Below are 26,883 nucleotides of genomic sequence, written 5' to 3'. Positions count from 1 at the left end.
CCAGTGCCAAACCCCAACGCCAAACCCCAACGCCAAACCCCAATGCGTTTGCTTCTTCTGACCCCAACGCCAAACCCCAACGCCAAACCCCAACGCCAAATCCGAACGCGTTTGCTTCTTCTGCCCCCAGCGCCAAACCCCAAAGCGTTTTCGTCTTCTGACCCCAACGCCAAACCCCAACGATAAAACCCAACGGCAAACACCAACGCGTTTGCGTCTTCTGACCCCAACGCCTAACCCCAACGCGTTTGCGTCTTCTGACCCCAACGCCTAACCCCAACGCGTTTGCGTCTTCTGACCCCAACGAGAAACCCCAGTGCCAAACCCCTGCGCCAAACTCCAACGACAAACCCCAAGGCCAAAACCCAACGACTTTTTGTCTTCTGACCCCAATGCCAAACCACAACGCGTTTGCGTCTACTGACCCCAACGCCAAACCCCAACGCCAAACTCCAAAGCGTTTGCGTCTTCTTATCCCAACGCCAAACCCCAACGCCAAATGCCAACGCCAACACCCAACGGCAAACCCCAACGCGTTTGCGTCTGCTGACCCCAACGCTTAACCCCAACGCGTTTGCGTCTTCTGACCCCAACGCCAGACCCAGCGCCAAACCTCAACCCCAAACCCCAGCGCTAAACCCCAGTGCCAAACCCCAACGCCAAACCCCAACGCCAAACACCAACGCGTTTGCGTCTTCTGACCCCAACGCCAAACCCCAATGCAAAACCCCAACGCGTTTGCGTCTTCTGACCCCAACTCCAAAACCCAACGCCAAACCCCAATGCGTTTGCGTCTTCTGACCCCAACGCCAAAGCACAAAGCGTTTGCGTCTTCTGACCCCAAACGGCAAACCCCAAAACGTTTGCGTCTTCTGACCCCAGCGCCAAAGCCCAACACGTATGTGTCTTCTGACCCCAACGCCAAACCCCAAAGCCAAACCCCAACGCGTTTGCGTCTTCTGACCCCAACGCCAGAACCCAACGCCAAACCCCAACGCGTTTGCGTCTTCTGACCCCAACGCCAAACCCCAACGCAAAACCCCAACGCGTTTGCGTCTTCTGACCCCAACGCCAGACCCCAGCGCCAAACCTCAACCCCAAACCCCAGCGCCAAACACCAACGCCAAACCCCAACGCCAAACCCCAAAGCGTTTTTGTCTTGTGACCCCAACGCCAAACCCCAACGCCAAACCGCAATGCGTTTGCGTCTTCTGACCCCAACGCCAAGCCCCAACGCCAAACCCCAATGCGTTTGCATCTTCTGACCCCAACGCCAAACCCCAACGCCAAACATAAAAGCGTTTCTTATTCTGATCCAACGCCAAACCCCAATGCCATACCCCAACGCGTTTGCGTCTTCTGACCCCAACGACAAACCCAAACGACAAATGCAAACGCCAAAACCCAATGGCAAACCCCAACGCGTTTGCATCTTCTGACCCCAACGCCAAACCCAGCGCCAAACCCCAACGCGTTTGCGTCTTCTGAACACAACGCCAAACCACGGTGCCAAATATCAACGCGTTTGCGTATTCTGACCCCAACGCCAAATCCAAACGCGTTTGCGTCTTCTGACACCAACGCCAAACCCCAACCCCAAAACCCAACGCGTTTGCGTCTTCTGACCCCAAAGTGAAACCCCAAAGCGTTTTTGTCTTCTGATCCCAACGCCAAACCCCAAGACGAAATGCCAACGCCAAAACCCAACGGCAAACCCCAACGCGTTTTCGTCTTCTGACCCCAACGCCAACCCCAACGCCAAACCCCAATGCGTTTGCGTCTTCTGACCCAAACGCCTAACCCCAACGCGTTCGCATCTTCTGACCCCAATGCCAGACCCCAGCGCCAAATCTCAACCCCAAACCCCAGCGCCAAACCTCAGTGCCAAACCTCAGTGCCAAACCCCAAAGCCAAACCCCAACGCCAAACCCCAACGTGTTTGATTCTTCTGACCCCAAAGCCAAACCCCAACGCCAAACCACAATGCGTTTGCGTCTTTTGACCCCAACGCCAAACCCCAACTGGTTTGCGTCTTCTGATCCCAACGACAAACCCCAACGCCAAACCCTAAAGCGTTTCTTATTCTGACCCAACGCCAAACACCAACGCCAAACCCTAACGCGTTTGCGTCTTCTGACACCAACGCCAATCCCCAGCGCCAAACCCCAGCGCCAAACCCCAACGCCAAACCCCAAGGCCAAAACCAACGCCTTTGTGTCTTCTGACCCCAACGCCAAACCACAACGCGTTTGCGTCTTTTGACCCCAACGCCTAACACCAACGCCAAACTCCAACGCATTTACGTATTCTGACCCCAACGCCAAACCCCAACGCGTTTGTGTCTTCTGACCCCAACGCGTTTGCGTCTTCTGACCCCAACGCCAAACCCCAGCACCAAAGCCCAACACCAAACCCCAAGGCCAAAACTCAACGCATTTGCGTCTTCTGACCAAAATGCCAAACCCCAACTCGTTTCAGTCTACTGACCCCAACGCCAAACCCCAACGCCAAACCCCAATGCCAAAACCCAACGCCAAACACCAACGTGTTTGCGTCTTCAGACCCAAGCGCCAAACCGCAACGCGTTTGGGTCTTCTAACCCCAACGCCAAACCCAGCGCCAAACCACAACGCGTTTGCATCTTCTGAACCCAACGCCAAACCACAGCGCCAAACATCAACGCGTTTCTTATTCTGACCCAACGCCAAACCCCAACGGCAAACCCCAACGAGTTTGCGTCTTCTGACCCCAACGCCAAACCCCAGCGCCAAACCCCAATGCTAAAACCCAATGCCAAACCACAGCACGTTTGCATATACTGACCGCAACGCATTACCCTTAAGGAAAACAACAATGGGTTTGCGTCTTCTGACCCCAACACCAACCCCAACGCTAAACCCCAAAGCGTTTGCGTCTTCTGACCCGAACCCCAAACTCCAAAGTCAAACCCCAATTGCAAATGCCAACGCCAAACCCCAACGCCAATCCCCAACGTGTTTGCGTCTTCTGACCCCAATGCCAAACCCCAACGCCAAAACTCAACGTGTATGCATATTCTGACCCCAACGGCAAACCACAATGCCAAACTCAAACGCCAAAACCCAGCACGTTTGTGTCTTCTGACCCCAAGGCCAAAACCCAACACTTTTGCGTATTCTGACCCCAACGCCAACCCCAACGCCATACCCCAAAGCGTTTGCGTCTTCTGACACCAACGCCAAACTCCAACGCCAAACTCCAATGCCAAATGCCAACGTCAAACCCCAACAGCAAACCCCAACGCGTTTGCGTCTTCTGACCCCAAAACCACACCCCAACGCGTTTGTGTCTTCTGACTACAACGCCAAACCCCAGCGCCATACTCCAACGTGTTTGCGTCTTCTGACCCCAACGCCAAACCCCAGCGCCAAACCCCAATGCTAAAACCCAATGCCAAACCACAGCACGTTTGCGTATACTGACCGCAACGCCATACCCTTAAGGAAAACAACAATGGGTTTGCGTCTTCTGACCCCAACGCCTACCCCAACGCTAAACCCCAAAGCTTTTGCGTCTTCTGACACCAACCCCAAACTCCAACGTCAAACCCCAATGCCAAATGCCAACGCCAAACCCCAACGCCAAACCCCAACGTGTTTGCGTCTTCTGACCCCAACGCCAAACCCCAACGCCAAAACTCAACGTGTATGCGTATTCTGACCCCAACGGCAAACCACAACGCCAAACCCAAACGCCAAAACCCAGCACGTTTGCGTCTTCTGACCCCAAGGCCAAAACCCAACACGTTTCGTATACTGACCGCAACGCCAAACCCCAACGCAAAACCACAATGGGTTTGCATCTTCTGACCCCAACGCCAACCCCAACGCCAAACCTCAACGTGTTTGCGTCTTCTGACCCCAACACCACACCCCAACGCGTTTGTGTCTTCTGACTACAACGCCAAACCCCAGCGCCATACTCCAATGCCAAACCCCAACGCCAAACCCCAACGTGTTTGACACTTCTGACCCCAACGCCAAACCCCAACGCCAAACCTCAACGTGTTTGCGTCTTCTGACCCCAACGCCAAACTCCAGTGCCAAACCCCAACGCTAAAACCCAACGCCAAACCACAACACGTTTGTGTATAATGACCGCAGCGCCAAACCCCAACACAAAACCACAATGGGTTTTCGTCTTCTGACCCCAACGCAAACCCCAACGCCAAACCCCAAAGCTTTTGCGTCTTCTGACACCAACGCCAAACCCCAACGCATTTGTGTCTTCTCACCCCAAACGCCAAACCCCAACGCCAAACCCCAACGCGTTTGTGTCTTCTGACCCCAACGCCAAACCCCAATCCAATCCCCAATGCCAAACCCCAACGCGTATGCATCTTCTGACCCCAACGGCAAACCACATACGCCAAACCAAAACGCCAAAACCCAGCGCGTTTGCTTCTTCTGACCCCAAGGCCAAACCCCAACGCGTTTGCATCTTCTGACCCCCATGCCAATCCCCAACACCAAACGCCAATGCCAAACCCGAACGCGTTTGCGTCTTCTGACCCCAACGCCAAACCCCAACGCCTAAACTCAACGTGTTTGCGTCTTCTGAACCCAACGCCAATCCCCAACGCGTTTTGGTCTTCTGACCCCAACGCCAAACCCCAGCGCCAAACCCCAGCGCCAAACCCCAACACCAAACACCAATGACAAACCCCAACGCGTTTGCGTCTTCTGACCGCAACGCCAAACCCCAATGCCAAACCCCAAGGCGTTTCGTTCTTCTGACCCCAACGCCAAACCCCAAGGCGATTGCATCTTCTGACCCCAACGCCAAACCCCAAAGCCAAACGCCAACGCCAAACCCCAACGCGTTTGCGTCTTTTGACCCCAACGCCAAACCCCAACGCCAAACCCCAACGCCAAATGCCAACGCGAAACCCCACCGCCAAACCTTAACCATTTGAGTCTTCTGAACCCAACGCCAAACTCGAACGCCAAACCTCAACGCGTTTATGTCTTCTGACCCAAACGACAAACCCCAACGCGTTTAATTCTTCTGACCCCAACGCCATACCCATGCGCCAAACCCCAACGCCAAAGCCCAACGCGTTTGCGTCTTCTGACCCCAACGCCAAACCCCACACTAAACCCCAAACTGTTTGTGTCTTCTGACCCCAACGCCAAACCCCAACGCGTTTGCGTCTTCTGACCCCAACGCGAAACCCCAACGCCAAACCCCAACGCGTTTGCTTCTTCTGACCCCAAGGCCAAACCCCAACGCGTTTTCATCTTCTGACCCCCATGCCAATCCCCAACACCAAACGCCAATTGCAAACCCGAACGCGTTTGCGTCTTCTAACCCCAACGCCAAACCACAACGCTAAACCGCAACGCCAAAACCCTACGCATTTGCGTCTTCAGACCCCAACGCCAAACCCCACACTAAACCCCAAACTGTTTGCGTCTTCTGACCCCAACGCCAAACCCCAACGCCAAAAAACAACGCGTTTGCGTCTTCTGACCCCAATGCCAAACCCCGGCGCCAAAACCCTACGCAGAACCCCAACGCCAAACCCCATCACGCTTGCGTCTTTTGACCCCAATGCTAAAACCCAACGCAAAACCCCAACGCGTTTGCCTCTCCTGACACAACGCCAAACCCCACGCTAAACCCCAAAGCGTTTGCGTCTTCTGACCCCAACACCAAACCCCAACGCCAAACCCAACACGTTTCCGTCTTCTCACCCCAACGCCAAACCACAACGCTAAACCGCAACGCCAAAACCTAACGCATTTGCGTCTTTACCCCAACGCCAAACCCAACACTAAACCCCAAACTCTTTGCGTCTTCTGACCCCAACACCAAAACCAAACGCCAAACCCCAACGTGTTTGCGTCTTCTGACCCCAACGCCAAACCCCAACGCCAAAACCCAACGCCAAACCCCAATGCGTTTGCGTCTTCTGACCCCAACGCCAGACCCAAGCGGCAAACCTCAACCCCAAACCCCAGCACCAAACCCGAGTGCCAAACCCCAACGCCAAACCCCAACTCCAAACCACAACGCGTTTGCGTCTTCTGACCCCAATGACAAACCCCAGCGCCAAACCGCAGCGCCAAACCCCAACGCCAAACACCAAGGCCAAAACCCAACGCCTTTGTGTCTTCTGACCCCAACGCCAAACCCCAACTCGTTTGAGTCTACTGACCTCAACGCCAAACCACAGCGCCAAACCCCAATGCCAAACCCCAACGCCAAACCCCAATGCGTTTGCGTCTTCTGACCCCAACTCCAGACCCCAGCGCCAAACCTCAACCCCAAACCCGAGCACCAAACCCCAGTGCCAAACCCCAACGCCAAACCCCAACGCCAAACCTCAACGCGTTTGCGTCTTCTGACCCCAAAGCCAAACCCCAACGACAAACCACAATGCGTATGCTTCTTCTGACCCCAACGCCAAACCCCAACGCCAAGCCCCAAAGCGTTTGCGTCTTCTAACCCGAACGCCAGACCCCAGCGCCAAATCTCAACCCCAAACCCCAGCGCCAAACCTCAGTGCCAAACCCCAAAGCCAAACCCCAACGCCAAACCCCAACGTGTTTGATTCTTCTGACCCCAAAGCCAAACCCCAACGCCAAACCACAATGCGTTTGCGTCTTTTGACCCCAACGCCAAACCCCAACTGGTTTGCGTCTTCTGATCCCAACGACAAACCCCAACGCCAAACCCTAAAGCGTTTCTTATTCTGACCCAACGCCAAACCCCAACGCCAAACCCTAACGCGTTTGTGTCTTCTGACACCAACGCCAATCCCCAGCGCGAAACCCCAGCGCCAAACCCCAACGCCAAACCACAAGGCCAAAACCAACGCCTTTGTGTCTTCTGACCCCAACGCCAAGCCACAACGCGTTTGCGTCTTTTGACCCCAACGCCTAACACCAACGCCAAACTCCATCGCATTTACGTATTCTAACCCCAACGCCAAACCCCAACGCGTTTGCGTCTTCTGACCCCAACGCCAAACCCCAGCGCCAAAGCCCAACACCAAACCCCAAGGCCAAAACTCAATGCATTTGCGTCTTCTGACCAAAATGCCAAACCCCAACTCGTTTCAGTCTACTGACCCCAACGCCAAACCCCAACGCCAAACCCCAATGCCAAAACCCAACGCCAAACACCAACGTGTTTGCGTCTTCAGACCCAAGCGCCAAACCGCAACGCGTTTGGGTCTTCTAACCCCAACGCCAAACCCAGCGCCAAACCACAACGCGTTTGCATCTTCTGAACCCAACGCCAAACCACAGCGCCAAACATCAACGCGTTTCTTATTCTGACCCAACGCCAAACCCCAACGGCAAACCCCAACGAGTTTGCGTCTTCTGACCCCAACGCCAAACCCCAGCGCCAAACCCCAATGCTAAAACCCAATGCCAAACCACAGCACGTTTGCATATACTGACCGCAACGCATTACCCTTAAGGAAAACAACAATGGGTTTGCGTCTTCTGACCCCAACACCAACCCCAACGCTAAACCCCAAAGCGTTTGCGTCTTCTGACCCGAACCCCAAACTCCAAAGTCAAACCCCAATTGCAAATGCCAACGCCAAACCCCAACGCCAATCCCCAACGTGTTTGCGTCTTCTGACCCCAATGCCAAACCCCAACGCCAAAACTCAACGTGTATGCATATTCTGACCCCAACGGCAAACCACAATGCCAAACTCAAACGCCAAAACCCAGCACGTTTGTGTCTTCTGACCCCAAGGCCAAAACCCAACACTTTTGCGTATTCTGACCCCAACGCCAACCCCAACGCCATACCCCAAAGCGTTTGCGTCTTCTGACACCAACGCCAAACTCCAACGCCAAACTCCAATGCCAAATGCCAACGTCAAACCCCAACAGCAAACCCCAACGCGTTTGCGTCTTCTGACCCCAAAACCACACCCCAACGCGTTTGTGTCTTCTGACTACAACGCCAAACCCCAGCGCCATACTCCAACGTGTTTGCGTCTTCTGACCCCAACGCCAAACCCCAGCGCCAAACCCCAATGCTAAAACCCAATGCCAAACCACAGCACGTTTGCGTATACTGACCGCAACGCCATACCCTTAAGGAAAACAACAATGGGTTTGCGTCTTCTGACCCCAACGCCTACCCCAACGCTAAACCCCAAAGCTTTTGCGTCTTCTGACACCAACCCCAAACTCCAACGTCAAACCCCAATGCCAAATGCCAACGCCAAACCCCAACGCCAAACCCCAACGTGTTTGCGTCTTCTGACCCCAACGCCAAACCCCAACGCCAAAACTCAACGTGTATGCGTATTCTGACCCCAACGGCAAACCACAACGCCAAACCCAAACGCCAAAACCCAGCACGTTTGCGTCTTCTGACCCCAAGGCCAAAACCCAACACGTTTCGTATACTGACCGCAACGCCAAACCCCAACGCAAAACCACAATGGGTTTGCATCTTCTGACCCCAACGCCAACCCCAACGCCAAACCTCAACGTGTTTGCGTCTTCTGACCCCAACACCACACCCCAACGCGTTTGTGTCTTCTGACTACAACGCCAAACCCCAGCGCCATACTCCAACGCCAAACCCCAACGCCAAACCCCAACGTGTTTGACACTTCTGACCCCAACGCCAAACCCCAACGCCAAACCTCAACGTGTTTGCGTCTTCTGACCCCAACGCCAAACTCCAGTGCCAAACCCCAACGCTAAAACCCAACGCCAAACCACAACACGTTTGTGTATAATGACCGCAGCGCCAAACCCCAACACAAAACCACAATGGGTTTTCGTCTTCTGACCCCAACGCAAACCCCAACGCCAAACCCCAAAGCTTTTGCGTCTTCTGACACCAACGCCAAACCCCAACGCATTTGTGTCTTCTCACCCCAAACGCCAAACCCCAACGCCAAACCCCAACGCGTTTGTGTCTTCTGACCCCAACGCCAAACCCCAATCCAATCCCCAATGCCAAACCCCAACGCGTATGCATCTTCTGACCCCAACGGCAAACCACATACGCCAAACCAAAACGCCAAAACCCAGCGCGTTTGCTTCTTCTGACCCCAAGGCCAAACCCCAACGCGTTTGCATCTTCTGACCCCCATGCCAATCCCCAACACCAAACGCCAATGCCAAACCCGAACGCGTTTGCGTCTTCTGACCCCAACGCCAAACCCCAACGCCTAAACTCAACGTGTTTGCGTCTTCTGAACCCAACGCCAATCCCCAACGCGTTTTGGTCTTCTGACCCCAACGCCAAACCCCAGCGCCAAACCCCAGCGCCAAACCCCAACACCAAACACCAATGACAAACCCCAACGCGTTTGCGTCTTCTGACCGCAACGCCAAACCCCAATGCCAAACCCCAAGGCGTTTCGTTCTTCTGACCCCAACGCCAAACCCCAAGGCGATTGCGTCTTCTGACCCCAACGCCAAACCCCAAAGCCAAACGCCAACGCCAAACCCCAACGCGTTTGCGTCTTTTGACCCCAACGCCAAACCCCAACGCCAAACCCCAACGCCAAATGCCAACGCGAAACCCCACCGCCAAACCTTAACCATTTGAGTCTTCTGAACCCAACGCCAAACTCGAACGCCAAACCTCAACGCGTTTATGTCTTCTGACCCAAACGACAAACCCCAACGCGTTTAATTCTTCTGACCCCAACGCCATACCCATGCGCCAAACCCCAACGCCAAAGCCCAACGCGTTTGCGTCTTCTGACCCCAACGCCAAACCCCACACTAAACCCCAAACTGTTTGTGTCTTCTGACCCCAACGCCAAACCCCAACGCGTTTGCGTCTTCTGACCCCAACGCGAAACCCCAACGCCAAACCCCAACGCGTTTGCTTCTTCTGACCCCAAGGCCAAACCCCAACGCGTTTTCATCTTCTGACCCCCATGCCAATCCCCAACACCAAACGCCAATTGCAAACCCGAACGCGTTTGCGTCTTCTAACCCCAACGCCAAACCACAACGCTAAACCGCAACGCCAAAACCCTACGCATTTGCGTCTTCAGACCCCAACGCCAAACCCCACACTAAACCCCAAACTGTTTGCGTCTTCTGACCCCAACGCCAAACCCCAACGCCAAAAAACAACGCGTTTGCGTCTTCTGACCCCAATGCCAAACCCCGGCGCCAAAACCCTACGCAGAACCCCAACGCCAAACCCCATCACGCTTGCGTCTTTTGACCCCAATGCTAAAACCCAACGCAAAACCCCAACGCGTTTGCCTCTCCTGACACAACGCCAAACCCCACGCTAAACCCCAAAGCGTTTGCGTCTTCTGACCCCAACACCAAACCCCAACGCCAAACCCAACACGTTTCCGTCTTCTCACCCCAACGCCAAACCACAACGCTAAACCGCAACGCCAAAACCTAACGCATTTGCGTCTTTACCCCAACGCCAAACCCAACACTAAACCCCAAACTCTTTGCGTCTTCTGACCCCAACACCAAAACCAAACGCCAAACCCCAACGTGTTTGCGTCTTCTGACCCCAACGCCAAACCCCAACGCCAAAACCCAACGCCAAACCCCAATGCGTTTGCGTCTTCTGACCCCAACGCCAGACCCAAGCGGCAAACCTCAACCCCAAACCCCAGCACCAAACCCGAGTGCCAAACCCCAACGCCAAACCCCAACTCCAAACCACAACGCGTTTGCGTCTTCTGACCCCAATGACAAACCCCAGCGCCAAACCGCAGCGCCAAACCCCAACGCCAAACACCAAGGCCAAAACCCAACGCCTTTGTGTCTTCTGACCCCAACGCCAAACCCCAACTCGTTTGAGTCTACTGACCTCAACGCCAAACCACAGCGCCAAACCCCAATGCCAAACCCCAACGCCAAACCCCAATGCGTTTGCGTCTTCTGACACCAACGCCTAACCCCAACGCGTTTGCGTCTTCTGACCCCAACTCCAGACCCCAGCGCCAAACCTCAACCCCAAACCCGAGCACCAAACCCCAGTGCCAAACCCCAACGCCAAACCCCAACGCCAAACCTCAACGCGTTTGCGTCTTCTGACCCCAAAGCCAAACCCCAACGACAAACCACAATGCGTATGCTTCTTCTGACCCCAACGCCAAACCCCAACGCCAAGCCCCAAAGCGTTTGCGTCTTCTAACCCGAACGCCAGACCCCAGCGCCAAATCTCAACCCCAAACCCCAGCGCCAAACCTCAGTGCCAAACCCCAAAGCCAAACCCCAACGCCAAACCCCAACGTGTTTGATTCTTCTGACCCCAAAGCCAAACCCCAACGCCAAACCACAATGCGTTTGCGTCTTTTGACCCCAACGCCAAACCCCAACTGGTTTGCGTCTTCTGATCCCAACGACAAACCCCAACGCCAAACCCTAAAGCGTTTCTTATTCTGACCCAACGCCAAACCCCAACGCCAAACCCTAACGCGTTTGTGTCTTCTGACACCAACGCCAATCCCCAGCGCCAAACCCCAGCGCCAAACCCCAACGCCAAACCACAAGGCCAAAACCAACGCCTTTGTGTCTTCTGACCCCAACGCCAAGCCACAACGCGTTTGCGTCTTTTGACCCCAACGCCAAACCCCAACGCGTTTGCGTCTTCTGACCCCAACGACAAACCCCAACGACAAATCCCAACGCGTTTGCGTCTTCTGACCCCAACGCCTAACCCCAACGCGTTTGCGTCTTCTGACCCCAACGCCAGACCCCAGCAACAAACCCCAGTGCCAAACCCCAACGCCAAACCCCAACGCCAAACCCCAATGCGTTTGCTTCTTCTGACCCCAACGCCAAACCCCAACGCCAAACCCCAACGCCAAATCCGAACGCGTTTGCTTCTTCTGCCCCCAGCGCCAAACCCCAACGATAAAACCCAACGGCAAACACCAACGCGTTTGCGTCTTCTGACCCCAACGCCTAACCCCAACGCGTTTGCGTCTTCTGACCCCAACGCCTAACCCCAACGCGTTTGCGTCTTCTGACCCCAACGAGAAACCCCAGTGCCAAACCCCTGCGCCAAACTCCAACGACAAACCCCAAGGCCAAAACCCAACGACTTTTTGTCTTCTGACCCCAATGCCAAACCACAACGCGTTTGCGTCTACTGACCCCAACGCCAAACCCCAACGCCAAACTCCAAAGCGTTTGCGTCTTCTTATCCCAACGCCAAACCCCAACGCCAAATGCCAACGCCAACACCCAACGGCAAACCCCAACGCGTTTGCGTCTGCTGACCCCAACGCTTAACCCCAACGCGTTTGCGTCTTCTGACCCCAACGCCAGACCCAGCGCCAAACCTCAACCCCAAACCCCAGCGCTAAACCCCAGTGCCAAACCCCAACGCCAAACCCCAACGCCAAACACCAACGCGTTTGCGTCTTCTGACCCCAACGCCAAACCCCAATGCAAAACCCCAACGCGTTTGCGTCTTCTGACCCCAACTCCAAAACCCAACGCCAAACCCCAATGCGTTTGCGTCTTCTGACCCCAACGCCAAAGCACAAAGCGTTTGCGTCTTCTGACCCCAAACGGCAAACCCCAAAACGTTTGCGTCTTCTGACCCCAGCGCCAAAGCCCAACACGTATGTGTCTTCTGACCCCAACGCCAAACCCCAAAGCCAAACCCCAACGCGTTTGCGTCTTCTGACCCCAACGCCAGAACCCAACGCCAAACCCCAACGCGTTTGCGTCTTCTGACCCCAACGCCAAACCCCAACGCAAAACCCCAACGCGTTTGCGTCTTCTGACCCCAACGCCAGACCCCAGCACCAAACCTCAACCCCAAACCCCAGCGCCAAACACCAACGCCAAACCCCAACGCCAAACCCCAAAGCGTTTTTGTCTTGTGACCCCAACGCCAAACCCCAACGCCAAACCGCAATGCGTTTGCGTCTTCTGACCCCAACGCCAAGCCCCAACGCCAAACCCCAATGCGTTTGCGTCTTCTGACCCCAACGCCAAACCCCAACGCCAAACATAAAAGCGTTTCTTATTCTGATCCAACGCCAAACCCCAATGCCATACCCCAACGCGTTTGCGTCTTCTGACCCCAACGACAAACCCAAACGACAAATGCAAACGCCAAAACCCAATGGCAAACCCCAACGCGTTTGCATCTTCTGACCCCAACGCCAAACCCAGCGCCAAACCCCAACGCGTTTGCGTCTTCTGAACACAACGCCAAACCACGGTGCCAAATATCAACGCGTTTGCGTATTCTGACCCCAACGCCAAATCCAAACGCGTTTGCGTCTTCTGACACCAACGCCAAACCCCAACCCCAAAACCCAACGCGTTTGCGTCTTCTGACCCCAACGCCAGACCCCAGCACCAAACCTCAACCCCAAACCCCAGCGCCAAACACCAACGCCAAACCCCAACGCCAAACCCCAAAGCGTTTTTGTCTTGTGACCCCAACGCCAAACCCCAACGCCAAACCGCAATGCGTTTGCGTCTTCTGACCCCAACGCCAAGCCCCAACGCCAAACCCCAATGCGTTTGCGTCTTCTGACCCCAACGCCAAACCCCAACGCCAAACATAAAAGCGTTTCTTATTCTGATCCAACGCCAAACCCCAATGCCATACCCCAACGCGTTTGCGTCTTCTGACCCCAACGACAAACCCAAACGACAAATGCAAACGCCAAAACCCAATGGCAAACCCCAACGCGTTTGCATCTTCTGACCCCAACGCCAAACCCAGCGCCAAACCCCAACGCGTTTGCGTCTTCTGAACACAACGCCAAACCACGGTGCCAAATATCAACGCGTTTGCGTATTCTGACCCCAACGCCAAATCCAAACGCGTTTGCGTCTTCTGACACCAACGCCAAACCCCAACCCCAAAACCCAACGCGTTTGCGTCTTCTGACCCCAAAGTGAAACCCCAAAGCGTTTTTGTCTTCTGATCCCAACGCCAAACCCCAAGACGAAATGCCAACGCCAAAACCCAACGGCAAACCCCAACGCGTTTTCGTCTTCTGACCCCAACGCCAACCCCAACGCCAAACCCCAATGCGTTTGCGTCTTCTGACCCAAACGCCTAACCCCAACGCGTTCGCATCTTCTGACCCCAATGCCAGACCCCAGCGCCAAATCTCAACCCCAAACCCCAGCGCCAAACCTCAGTGCCAAACCTCAGTGCCAAACCCCAAAGCCAAACCCCAACGCCAAACCCCAACGTGTTTGATTCTTCTGACCCCAAAGCCAAACCCCAACGCCAAACCACAATGCGTTTGCGTCTTTTGACCCCAACGCCAAACCCCAACTGGTTTGCGTCTTCTGATCCCAACGACAAACCCCAACGCCAAACCCTAAAGCGTTTCTTATTCTGACCCAACGCCAAACCCCAACGGCAAACCCCAACGAGTTTGCGTCTTCTGACCCCAACGCCAAACCCCAGCGCCAAACCCCAATGCTAAAACCCAATGCCAAACCACAGCACGTTTGCATATACTGACCGCAACGCATTACCCTTAAGGAAAACAACAATGGGTTTGCGTCTTCTGACCCCAACACCAACCCCAACGCTAAACCCCAAAGCGTTTGCGTCTTCTGACCCGAACCCCAAACTCCAAAGTCAAACCCCAATTGCAAATGCCAACGCCAAACCCCAACGCCAATCCCCAACGTGTTTGCGTCTACTGACCCCAACGCCAAACCCCAACGCCAAAACTCAACGTGTATGCGTATTCTGACCCCAACGGCAAACCACAACGCCAAACTCAAACGCCAAAACCCAGCACGTTTGCGTCTTCTGACCCCAAGGCCAAAACCCAACACTTTTGCGTATTCTGACCCCAACGCCAACCCCAACGCCATACCCCAAAGCGTTTGCGTCTTCTGACACCAACGCCAAACTCCAACGCCAAACTCCAATGCCAAATGCCAACGTCAAACCCCAACAGCAAACCCCAACGCGTTTGCGTCTTCTGACCCCAAAACCACACCCCAACACGGTTGCGTCTTCTGCCCCCAACGCCAAAACCCAACGCCAAACTCCAACACATTTGCGTCTTCTGAACCCAACGCCAAAACCCAACGCCAAACCTCAACGCGTTTGTCTTCTGACCCAAATGACAAACCCCGACGCGTTTAAGTCTTCTGACCCCAACGCCATACCCCAGCGCCAAACCCCAGCGCCAAACCCCAACGCATTTGCGTCTTCTGACCTCAACGCCAAACCCCAGTGCCAAACCCCAATGCTAAAACCCAATGCCAAACCACAGCACGTATGCGTATACTGACCGCAACGCCATACCCTTAAGGAAAACAACAATGGGTTTGCGTCTTCTGACCCCAACGCCTACCCCAACGCTAAACCCCAAAGCTTTTTCGTCTTCTGACACCAACCCCAAACTCCAACGTCAAACCCCAATGCCAAATGCCAACGCCAAACCCCAACGCCAAACCCCAACGTGTTTGCGTCTTCTGACCCCAACGCCAAACCCCAACGCCAAAACTCAACGTGTATGCGTATTCTGACCCCAACGGCAAACCACAACGCCAAACCCAAACGCCAAAACCCAGCACGTTTGCGTCTTCTGACCCCAAGGCCAAAACCCAACACGTTTCGTATACTGACCGCAACGCCAAACCCCAACGCAAAACCACAATGGGTTTGCATCTTCTGACCCCAACGCCAACCCCAACGCCATACCCCAAAGCGTTTGCGTCTTCTGACACCAACGCCAAACTCCAACGCCAAACTCCAATGCCAAATGCCAACGGCAAACCCCAACGGCAAACCCCAACGCGTTTGCGTCTTCTGACCCCAACACCACACCCCAACGCGTTTGTGTCTTCTGACTACAACGCCAAACCCCAGCGCCATACTCCAACGCCAAACCCCAACGCCAAACCGCAATGCGTTTGCGTCTTCTGACCCCAACGCCAAGCCCCAACGCCAAACCCCAATGCGTTTGCGTCTTCTGACCCCAACGCCAAACCCCAACGCCAAACATAAAAGCGTTTCTTATTCTGATCCAACGCCAAACCCCAATGCCATACCCCAACGCGTTTGCGTCTTCTGACCCCAACGACAAACCCAAACGACAAATGCAAACGCCAAAACCCAATGGCAAACCCCAACGCGTTTGCATCTTCTGACCCCAACGCCAAACCCAGCGCCAAACCCCAACGCGTTTGCGTCTTCTGAACACAACGCCAAACCACGGTGCCAAATATCAACGCGTTTGCGTATTCTGACCCCAACGCCAAATCCAAACGCGTTTGCGTCTTCTGACACCAACGCCAAACCCCAACCCCAAAACCCAACGCGTTTGCGTCTTCTGACCCCAACGCCAGACCCCAGCACCAAACCTCAACCCCAAACCCCAGCGCCAAACACCAACGCCAAACCCCAACGCCAAACCCCAAAGCGTTTTTGTCTTGTGACCCCAACGCCAAACCCCAACGCCAAACCGCAATGCGTTTGCGTCTTCTGACCCCAACGCCAAGCCCCAACGCCAAACCCCAATGCGTTTGCGTCTTCTGACCCCAACGCCAAACCCCAACGCCAAACATAAAAGCGTTTCTTATTCTGATCCAACGCCAAACCCCAATGCCATACCCCAACGCGTTTGCGTCTTCTGACCCCAACGACAAACCCAAACGACAAATGCAAACGCCAAAACCCAATGGCAAACCCCAACGCGTTTGCATCTTCTGACCCCAACGCCAAACCCAGCGCCAAACCCCAACGCGTTTGCGTCTTCTGAACACAACGCCAAACCACGGTGCCAAATATCAACGCGTTTGCGTATTCTGACCCCAACGCCAAATCCAAACGCGTTTGCGTCTTCTGACACCAACGCCAAACCCCAACCCCAAAACCCAACGCGTTTGCGTCTTCTGACCCCAAAGTGAAACCCCAAAGCGTTTTTGTCTTCTGATCCCAACGCCAAACCCCAAGACGAAATGCCAACGCCAAAACCCAACGGCAAACCCCAACGCGTTTTCGTCTTCTGACCCCAACGCCAACCCCAACGCCAAACCCCAATGCGTTTGCGTCTTCTGACCCAAACGCCTAACCCCAACGCGTTCGCATCTTCTGACCCCAATGCCAGACCCCAGCGCCAAATCTCAACCCCAAACCCCAGCGCCAAACCTCAGTGCCAAACCTCAGTGCCAAACCCCAAAGCCAAACCCCAACGCCAAACCCCAACGTGTTTGATTCTTCTGACCCCAAAGCCAAACCCCAACGCCAAACCACAATGCGTTTGCGTCTTTTGACCCCAACGCCAAACCCCAACTGGTTTGCGTCTTCTGATCCCAACGACAAACCCCAACGCCAAACCCTAAAGCGTTTCTTATTCTGACCCAACGCCAAACCCCAACGGCAAACCCCAACGAGTTTGCGTCTTCTGACCCCAACGCCAAACCCCAGCGCCAAACCCCAATGCTAAAACCCAATGCCAAACCACAGCACGTTTGCATATACTGACCGCAACGCATTACCCTTAAGGAAAACAACAATGGGTTTGCGTCTTCTGACCCCAACACCAACCCCAACGCTAAACCCCAAAGCGTTTGCGTCTTCTGACCCGAACCCCAAACTCCAAAGTCAAACCCCAATTGCAAATGCCAACGCCAAACCCCAACGCCAATCCCCAACGTGTTTGCGTCTACTGACCCCAACGCCAAACCCCAACGCCAAAACTCAACGTGTATGCGTATTCTGACCCCAACGGCAAACCACAACGCCAAACTCAAACGCCAAAACCCAGCACGTTTGCGTCTTCTGACCCCAAGGCCAAAACCCAACACTTTTGCGTATTCTGACCCCAACGCCAACCCCAACGCCATACCCCAAAGCGTTTGCGTCTTCTGACACCAACGCCAAACTCCAACGCCAAACTCCAATGCCAAATGCCAACGTCAAACCCCAACAGCAAACCCCAACGCGTTTGCGTCTTCTGACCCCAAAACCACACCCCAACACGGTTGCGTCTTCTGCCCCCAACGCCAAAACCCAACGCCAAACTCCAACACATTTGCGTCTTCTGAACCCAACGCCAAAACCCAACGCCAAACCTCAACGCGTTTGTCTTCTGACCCAAATGACAAACCCCGACGCGTTTAAGTCTTCTGACCCCAACGCCATACCCCAGCGCCAAACCCCAGCGCCAAACCCCAACGCATTTGCGTCTTCTGACCTCAACGCCAAACCCCAGTGCCAAACCCCAATGCTAAAACCCAATGCCAAACCACAGCACGTATGCGTATACTGACCGCAACGCCATACCCTTAAGGAAAACAACAATGGGTTTGCGTCTTCTGACCCCAACGCCTACCCCAACGCTAAACCCCAAAGCTTTTTCGTCTTCTGACACCAACCCCAAACTCCAACGTCAAACCCCAATGCCAAATGCCAACGCCAAACCCCAACGCCAAACCCCAACGTGTTTGCGTCTTCTGACCCCAACGCCAAACCCCAACGCCAAAACTCAACGTGTATGCGTATTCTGACCCCAACGGCAAACCACAACGCCAAACCCAAACGCCAAAACCCAGCACGTTTGCGTCTTCTGACCCCAAGGCCAAAACCCAACACGTTTCGTATACTGACCGCAACGCCAAACCCCAACGCAAAACCACAATGGGTTTGCATCTTCTGACCCCAACGCCAACCCCAACGCCATACCCCAAAGCGTTTGCGTCTTCTGACACCAACGCCAAACTCCAACGCCAAACTCCAATGCCAAATGCCAACGGCAAACCCCAACGGCAAACCCCAACGCGTTTGCGTCTTCTGACCCCAACACCACACCCCAACGCGTTTGTGTCTTCTGACTACAACGCCAAACCCCAGCGCCATACTCCAACGCCAAACCCCAACGCCAAACCCCAACGTGTTTGACTCTTCTGACCCCAACGCCAAACCCCAACGCCAAACCCCAACGCGTTTGCGTCTTCTGACCCCAAAGCCAAACCCCAGCGCCAAACCACAATGCGTTTGCTTCTTTTGACCCCAAAGCCAAACCCCAACGCCAAGCCCCAAAGCGTTTGCGTCTTCTGACCCCAACGCCAGACCCCAGCGCCAAATCTCAACCCCAAACCCCAGCGCCAAACCCCAGTGCCAAACCGCAACGCCAAACCCCAACGCCAAACCCCAAAACCAAACGACAAGGCGTTTGTGTCTTATGACCTCAACGCCGAAACCCAACGCAAAACCTCAACGCCAACCCCCAACACGGTTGCGTCTTCTGACCCCAACGCCAAACCCCAATGCGTTTGCGTCTTCTGACCTCAACGCAAAACCCCTACGCCAAACCCCAACGTGTTTGCGTCTTCTGACCCCAACGCCAAACCCCAACGCCAAAACTCAACGTGTATGCGTATTCTGACCCCAACGGCAAACCACAACGCCAAACCCAAACGCCAAAACCCAGCACGTTTGCGTCTTCTGACCCCAAGGCCAAAACCCAACACGTTTCGTATACTGACCGCAACGCCAAACCCCAACGCAAAACCACAATGGGTTTGCATCTTCTGACCCCAACGCCAACCCCAACGCCATACCCCAAAGCGTTTGCATCTTCTGACACCAACGCCAAACTCCAACGCCAAACTCCAATGCCAAATGCCAACGGCAAACCCCAACGGCAAACCCCAACGCGTTTGCGTCTTCTGACCCCAACACCACACCCCAACGCGTTTGTGTCTTCTGACTACAACGCCAAACCCCAGCGCCATACTCCAACGCCAAACCCCAACGCCAAACCCCAACGTGTTTGACTCTTCTGACCCCAACGCCAAACCCCAACGCCAAACCTCAACGTGTTTGCGTCTTCTGACCCCAACGCCAAACTCCAGTGCCAAACCCCAACGCTAAAACCCAACGCCAAACCACAACACGTTTGTGTATAATGACCGCAGCGCCAAACCCCAACACAAAACCACAATGGGTTTTCGTCTTCTGACCCCAACGCAAACCCCAACGCCAAACCTCAACGTGTTTGCGTCTTCTGACCCCAACGCCAAACCCCAACGCATTTGTGTCTTCTCACCCCAAACGCCAAACCCCAACGCCAAACCCCAACGCGTTTGTGTCTTCTGACCCCAACGCCAAACCCCAATCCAATCCCCAATGCCAAACCGCAACGCGTATGCATCTTCTGACCCCAACGGCAAACCACATACGCCAAACCAAAACGCCAAAACCCAGCGCGTTTGCTTCTTCTGACCCCAAGGCCAAACCCCAACGCGTTTGCATCTTCTGACCCCCATGCCAATCCCCAACACCAAACGCCAATGCCAAACCCGAACGCGTTTGCGTCTTCTGACCCCAACGCCAAACCCCAACGCCTAAACTCAACGTGTTTGCGTCTTCTGAACCCAACGCCAATCCCCAACGCGTTTTGGTCTTCTGACCCCAACGCCAAACCCCAGCGCCAAACCCCAGCGCCAAACCCCAACACCAAACACCAATGACAAACCCCAACGCGTTTGCGTCTTCTGACCGCAACGCCAAACCCCAATGCCAAACCCCAAGGCGTTTCGTTCTTCTGACCCCAACGCCAAACCCCAAGGCGATTGCGTCTTCTGACCCCAACGCCAAACCCCAAAGCAAAACGCCAACGCCAAACCCCAACGCGTTTGCGTCTTTTGACCCCAACGCCAAACCCCAACGCCAAACCCCAACGCCAAATGCCAACGCGAAACCCCACCGCCAAACCTTAACCATTTGAGTCTTCTGAACCCAACGCCAAACCCGAACGCCAAACCTCAACGCGTTTATGTCTTCTGACCCAAACGACAAACCCCAACGCGTTTAATTCTTCTGACCCCAACGCCATACCCATGCGCCAAACCCCAACGCCAAACCCCACCGCCAAAGCCCAACGCGTTTGCGTCTTCTGACCCCAACGCCAAACCCCACACTAAACCCCAACGCGTTTGTGTCTTCTGACCCCAACGCCAAACCCCAACGCGTTTGCGTCTTCTGACCCCAACGCGAAACCCCAACGCCAAACCCCAACGCGTTTGCTTCTTCTGACCCCAAGGCCAAACCCCAACGCGTTTTCATCTTCTGACCCCCATGCCAATCCCCAACACCAAACGCCAATTGCAAACCCGAACGCGTTTGCGTCTTCTAACCCCAACGCCAAACCACAACGCTAAACCGCAACGCCAAAACCCTACGCATTTGCGTCTTCAGACCCCAACGCCAAACCCCACACTAAACCCCAAACTGTTTGCGTCTTCTGACCCCAACGCCAAACCCCAACGCCAAAAAACAACGCGTTTGCGTCTTCTGACCCCAATGCCAAACCCCGGCGCCAAAACCCTACGCAGAACCCCAACGCCAAACCCCATCACGCTTGCGTCTTTTGACCCCAATGCTAAAACCCAACGCAAAACCCCAACGCGTTTGCCTCTCCTGACACAACGCCAAACCCCACGCTAAACCCCAAAGCGTTTGCGTCTTCTGACCCCAACACCAAACCCCAACGCCAAACCCAACACGTTTCCGTCTTCTCACCCCAACGCCAAACCACAACGCTAAACCGCAACGCCAAAACCTAACGCATTTGCGTCTTTACCCCAACGCCAAACCCAACACTAAACCCCAAACTCTTTGCGTCTTCTGACCCCAACACCAAAACCAAACGCCAAACCCCAACGTGTTTGCGTCTTCTGACCCCAACGCCAAACCCCAACGCCAAAACCCAACGCCAAACCCCAATGCGTTTGCGTCTTCTGACCCCAACGCCAGACCCAAGCGGCAAACCTCAACCCCAAACCCCAGCACCAAACCCGAGTGCCAAACCCCAACGCCAAACCCCAACTCCAAACCACAACGCGTTTGCGTCTTCTGACCCCAATGACAAACCCCAGCGCCAAACCGCAGCGCCAAACCCCAACGCCAAACACCAAGGCCAAAACCCAACGCCTTTGTGTCTTCTGACCCCAACGCCAAACCCCAACTCGTTTGAGTCTACTGACCTCAACGCCAAACCACAGCGCCAAACCCCAATGCCAAACCCCAACGCCAAACCCCAATGCGTTTGCGTCTTCTGACACCAACGCCTAACCCCAACGCGTTTGCGTCTTCTGACCCCAACTCCAGACCCCAGCGCCAAACCTCAACCCCAAACCCGAGCACCAAACCCCAGTGCCAAACCCCAACGCCAAACCCCAACGCCAAACCTCAACGCGTTTGCGTCTTCTGACCCCAAAGCCAAACCCCAATGACAAACCACAATGCGTATGCTTCTTCTGACCCCAACGCCAAACCCCAACGCCAAGCCCCAAAGCGTTTGCGTCTTCTGACCCGAACGCCAGACCCCAGCGCCAAATCTCAACCCCAAACCCCAGCGCCAAACCTCAGTGCCAAACCCCAAAGCCAAACCCCAACGCCAAACCCCAACGTGTTTGATTCTTCTGACCCCAAAGCCAAACCCCAACGCCAAACCACAATGCGTTTGCGTCTTTTGACCCCAACGCCAAACCCCAACTGGTTTGCGTCTTCTGATCCCAACGACAAACCCCAACGCCAAACCCTAAAGCGTTTCTTATTCTGACCCAACGCCAAACCCCAACGCCAAACCCTAACGCGTTTGTGTCTTCTGACACCAACGCCAATCCCCAGCGCCAAACCCCAGCACCAAACCCCAACGCCAAACCACAAGGCCAAAACCAACGCCTTTGTGTCTTCTGACCCCAACGCCAAGCCACAACGCGTTTGCGTCTTTTGACCCCAACGCCTAACACCAACGCCAAACTCCATCGCATTTACGTATTCTAACCCCAACGCCAAACCCCAACGCGTTTGCGTCTTCTGACCCCAACGCCAAACCCCAGCGCCAAAGCCCAACACCAAACCCCAAGGCCAAAACTCAATGCATTTGCGTCTTCTGACCACAATGCCAAACCCCAACTCGTTTGAGTCTACTGACCCCAACGCCAAACCCCAACGCCAAACCCCAATGCCAAAACCCAACGCCAAACACCAATGTGTTTGCGTCTTCAGACCCAAGCGCCAAACCACAACGCGTTTGGGTCTTCTAACCCCAACGCCAAACCCAGCGCCAAACCACAACGCGTTTGCATCTTCTGAACCCAACGCCAAACCACAGCGCCAAACATCAACGCGTTTCTTATTCTGACCCAACGCCAAACCCCAACGGCAAACCCCAACGAGTTTGCGTCTTCTGACCCCAACGCCAAACCCCAGCGCCAAACCCCAATGCTAAAACCCAATGCCAAACCACAGCACGTTTGCATATACTGACCGCAACGCATTACCCTTAAGGAAAACAACAATGGGTTTGCGTCTTCTGACCCCAACACCAACCCCAACGCTAAACCCCAAAGCGTTTGCGTCTTCTGACCCCAACCCCAAACTCCAAAGTTAAACCCCAATGCCAAATGCCAACGCCAAACCCCAACGCCAATCCCCAACGTGTTTGCGTCTTCTGACCCCAACGCCAAACCCCAACGCCAAAACTCAACGTGTATGCGTATTCTGACTCCAACGGCAAACCACAACGCCAAACCCAAACGCCAAAACCCAGCACGTTTGCGTCTTCTGACCCCAAGGCCAAAACCCAACACTTTTGCGTATTCTGACCCCAACGCCAACCCCAACGCCATACCCCAAAGCGTTTGCGTCTTCTGACACCAACGCCAAACTCCAACGCCAAACTCCAATGCCAAATGCCAACGTCAAATCCCAACAGCAAACCCCAACGCGTTTGCGTCTTCTGACCCCAAAACCACACCCCAACGCGTTTGTGTCTTCTGACTACAACGCCAAACCCCAGCGCCATACTCCAACGTGTTTGCGTCTTCTGACCCCAACGCCAAACCCCAACGCCAAACCGCAACACCAAGCCCCAACGTGTTTGCCTCTTCTGACCCCAACGCCAAACCTCAACGCGTTTGCGTATTCTGACCGCAACGCCATCCCCCAATGCCAAACCCCAACACATTTTCGTCTTCTGACCCCAACGCCAAACCCCAACGCCAAACCTCAACGCGTTTGCTTCTTCTGACCCTAACGCCAAACCCTAGCCTCAAACCCCAGCGTCAAACCCCCACGCCAAACCCCAACGCTAAACCCCCACGGTTTTGTGTTTTCTGACCCCAACGCCAATCAACAACGCCAAACCCCAATGCGTTTGCGTCTTTTGACCCCAACGCCAAACCCCAACGCCAAACCCCAATGACAAATGCCAACACGAAACCCCACCGCCAAACCTTAACCATTTGAGTCTTCTGAACCCAACGCCAAACCCCAACGCGTTTGCGTCTTCTCACCGCAACGCCAAACCCCAACGCCAAACTCCAACACATTTGCGTCTTCTGAACCCAACGCCAAACCCCAACGCCAAACCTCAACGCGTTTATGTCTTCTGACCCAAACGACAAACCCCGACGCGTTTAAGTCTTCTGACCCCAACGCCATACCCCAGCGCCAAACCCCAGCGCCAAACCCCAACGCATTTGCGTCTTCTGACCCCAACGCCAAACCCCAGCGCCAAACCCCAATGCTAAAACCCAATGCCAAACCACAGCACGTTTGCGTATACTGACCGCAACGCCATACCCTTAAGGAAAACAACAATGGGTTTGCGTCTTCTGACCCCAACGCCTACCCCAACGCTAAACCCCAAAGCTTTTGCGTCTTCTGACACCAACCCCAAACTCCAACGTCAAACCACAATGCCAAATGCCAACGCCAAACCCCAACGCCAAACCCCAACGTGTTTGCGTCTTCTGACCCCAACGCAAAACCCCTACGCCAAACCCCAACGTGTTTGCGTCTTCTGACCCCAACGCCAAACCCCAACGCCAAAACTCAACGTGTATGCGTATTCTGACCCCAACGGCAAACCACAACGCCAAACCCAAACGCCAAAACCCAGCACGTTTGCGTCTTCTGACCCCAAGGCCAAAACCCAACACGTTTCGTATACTGACCGCAACGCCAAACCCCAACGCAAAACCACAATGGGTTTGCATCTTCTGACCCCAACGCCAACCCCAACGCCATACCCCAAAGCGTTTGCGTCTTCTGACACCAACGCCAAACTCCAACGCCAAACTCCAATGCCAAATGCCAACGGCAAACCCCAACGGCAAACCCCAACGCGTTTGCGTCTTCTGACCCCAACACCACACCCCAACGCGTTTGTGTCTTCTGACTACAACGCCAAACCCCAGCGCCATACTCCAACGCCAAACCCCAACGCCAAACCCCAACGTGTTTGACTCTTCTGACCCCAACGCCAAACCCCAACGCCAAACCTCAACGTGTTTGCGTCTTCTGACCCCAACGCCAAACTCCAGTGCCAAACCCCAACGCGTTTGTGTCTTCTGACCCCAACGCCAAACCCCAATCCAATCCCCAATGCCAAACCCCAACGCGTATGCATCTTCTGACCCCAACGGCAAACCACATACGCCAAACCAAAACGCCAAAACCCAGCGCGTTTGCTTCTTCTGACCCCAAGGCCAAACCCCAACGCGTTTGCATCTTCTGACCCCCATGCCAATCCCCAACACCAAACGCCAATGCCAAACCCGAATGCGTTTGCGTCTTCTGACCCCAACGCCAAACCCCAACGCCTAAACTCAACGTGTTTGCGTCTTCTGAACCCAACGCCAATCCCCAACGTGTTTTGGTCTTCTGACCCCAACGCCAAACCGCAGCGCCAAACCCCAGCGCCAAACCCCAGCGCCAAACACCAATGACAAACCCCAACGCGTTTGCGTCTTCTGACCGCAACGCCAAACCCCAATGCCAAACCCCAAGGCGTTTGCGTCTTCTAACCCCAACGCCAAACCCCAAGGCGATTGCGTCTTCTGACCCCAACGCCAAACCCCAAAGCCAAACGTCAGCGCCAAATCCCAACGCCAAACGCCAACGCCAAACCCCAACGCGTTTGCGTCTTTTGACCCCAACGCCAAACCCCAACGCCAAACCCCAACGCCAAATGCCAACGCGAAACCCCACCGCCAAACCTTAACCATTTGAGTCTTCTGAACCCAACGCCAAACCCGAACGCCAAACCTCAACGCGTTTATGTCTTCTGACCCAAACGACAAACCCCAACGCGTTTAATTCTTCTGACCCCAACGCCATACCCATGCGCCAAACCCCAACGCCAAACCCCACCGCCAAAGCCCAACGCGTTTGCGTCTTCTGACCCCAACGCCAAACCCCACACTAAACCCCAACGCGTTTGTGTCTTCTGACCCCAACGCCAAACCCCAACGCGTTTGCGTCTTCTGACCCCAACGCCAAACCCCAACGCCAAACCCCAACGCGTTTGCTTCTTCTGACCCCAAGGCCAAACCCCAACGCGTTTTCATCTTCTGACCCCCATGCCAATCCCCAACACCAAACGCCAATGCCAAACCCGAACGCGTTTGCGTCTTCTAACCCCAACGCCAAACCACAACGCTAAACCGCAACGCCAAAACCCTACGCATTTGCGTCTTCAGACCCCAACGCCAAACCCCACACTAAACCCCAAACTGTTTGCGTCTTCTGACCCCAACGCCAAACCCCAACGCCAAAAAACAACGCGTTTGCGTCTTCTGACCCCAATGCCAAACCCCGGCGCCAAAACCCTACGCAGAACCCCAACGCCAAACCCCATCACGCTTGCGTCTTTTGACCCCAACGCTAAAACCCAACGCAAAACCCCAACGCGTTTGCCTCTCCTGACACAACACCAAACCCCACGCTAAACCCCAAAGCGTTTGCGTCTTCTGACCCCAACACCAAACCCCAACGCCAAACCCAACACGTTTCCGTCTTCTCACCCCAACGCCAAACCACAACGCTAAACCGCAACGCCAAAACCTAACGCATTTGCGTCTTTACCCCAACGCCAAACCCAACACTAAACCCCAAACT

Source organism: Leptosomus discolor, unplaced genomic scaffold (genome assembly GCF_034619465.1).
Source record: "Leptosomus discolor isolate bLepDis1 unplaced genomic scaffold, bLepDis1.hap2 HAP2_SCAFFOLD_31, whole genome shotgun sequence".
Classification (NCBI taxonomy): domain Eukaryota; kingdom Metazoa; phylum Chordata; class Aves; order Leptosomiformes; family Leptosomidae; genus Leptosomus; species Leptosomus discolor.
This window is presented reverse-complemented; position numbering follows the sequence as displayed.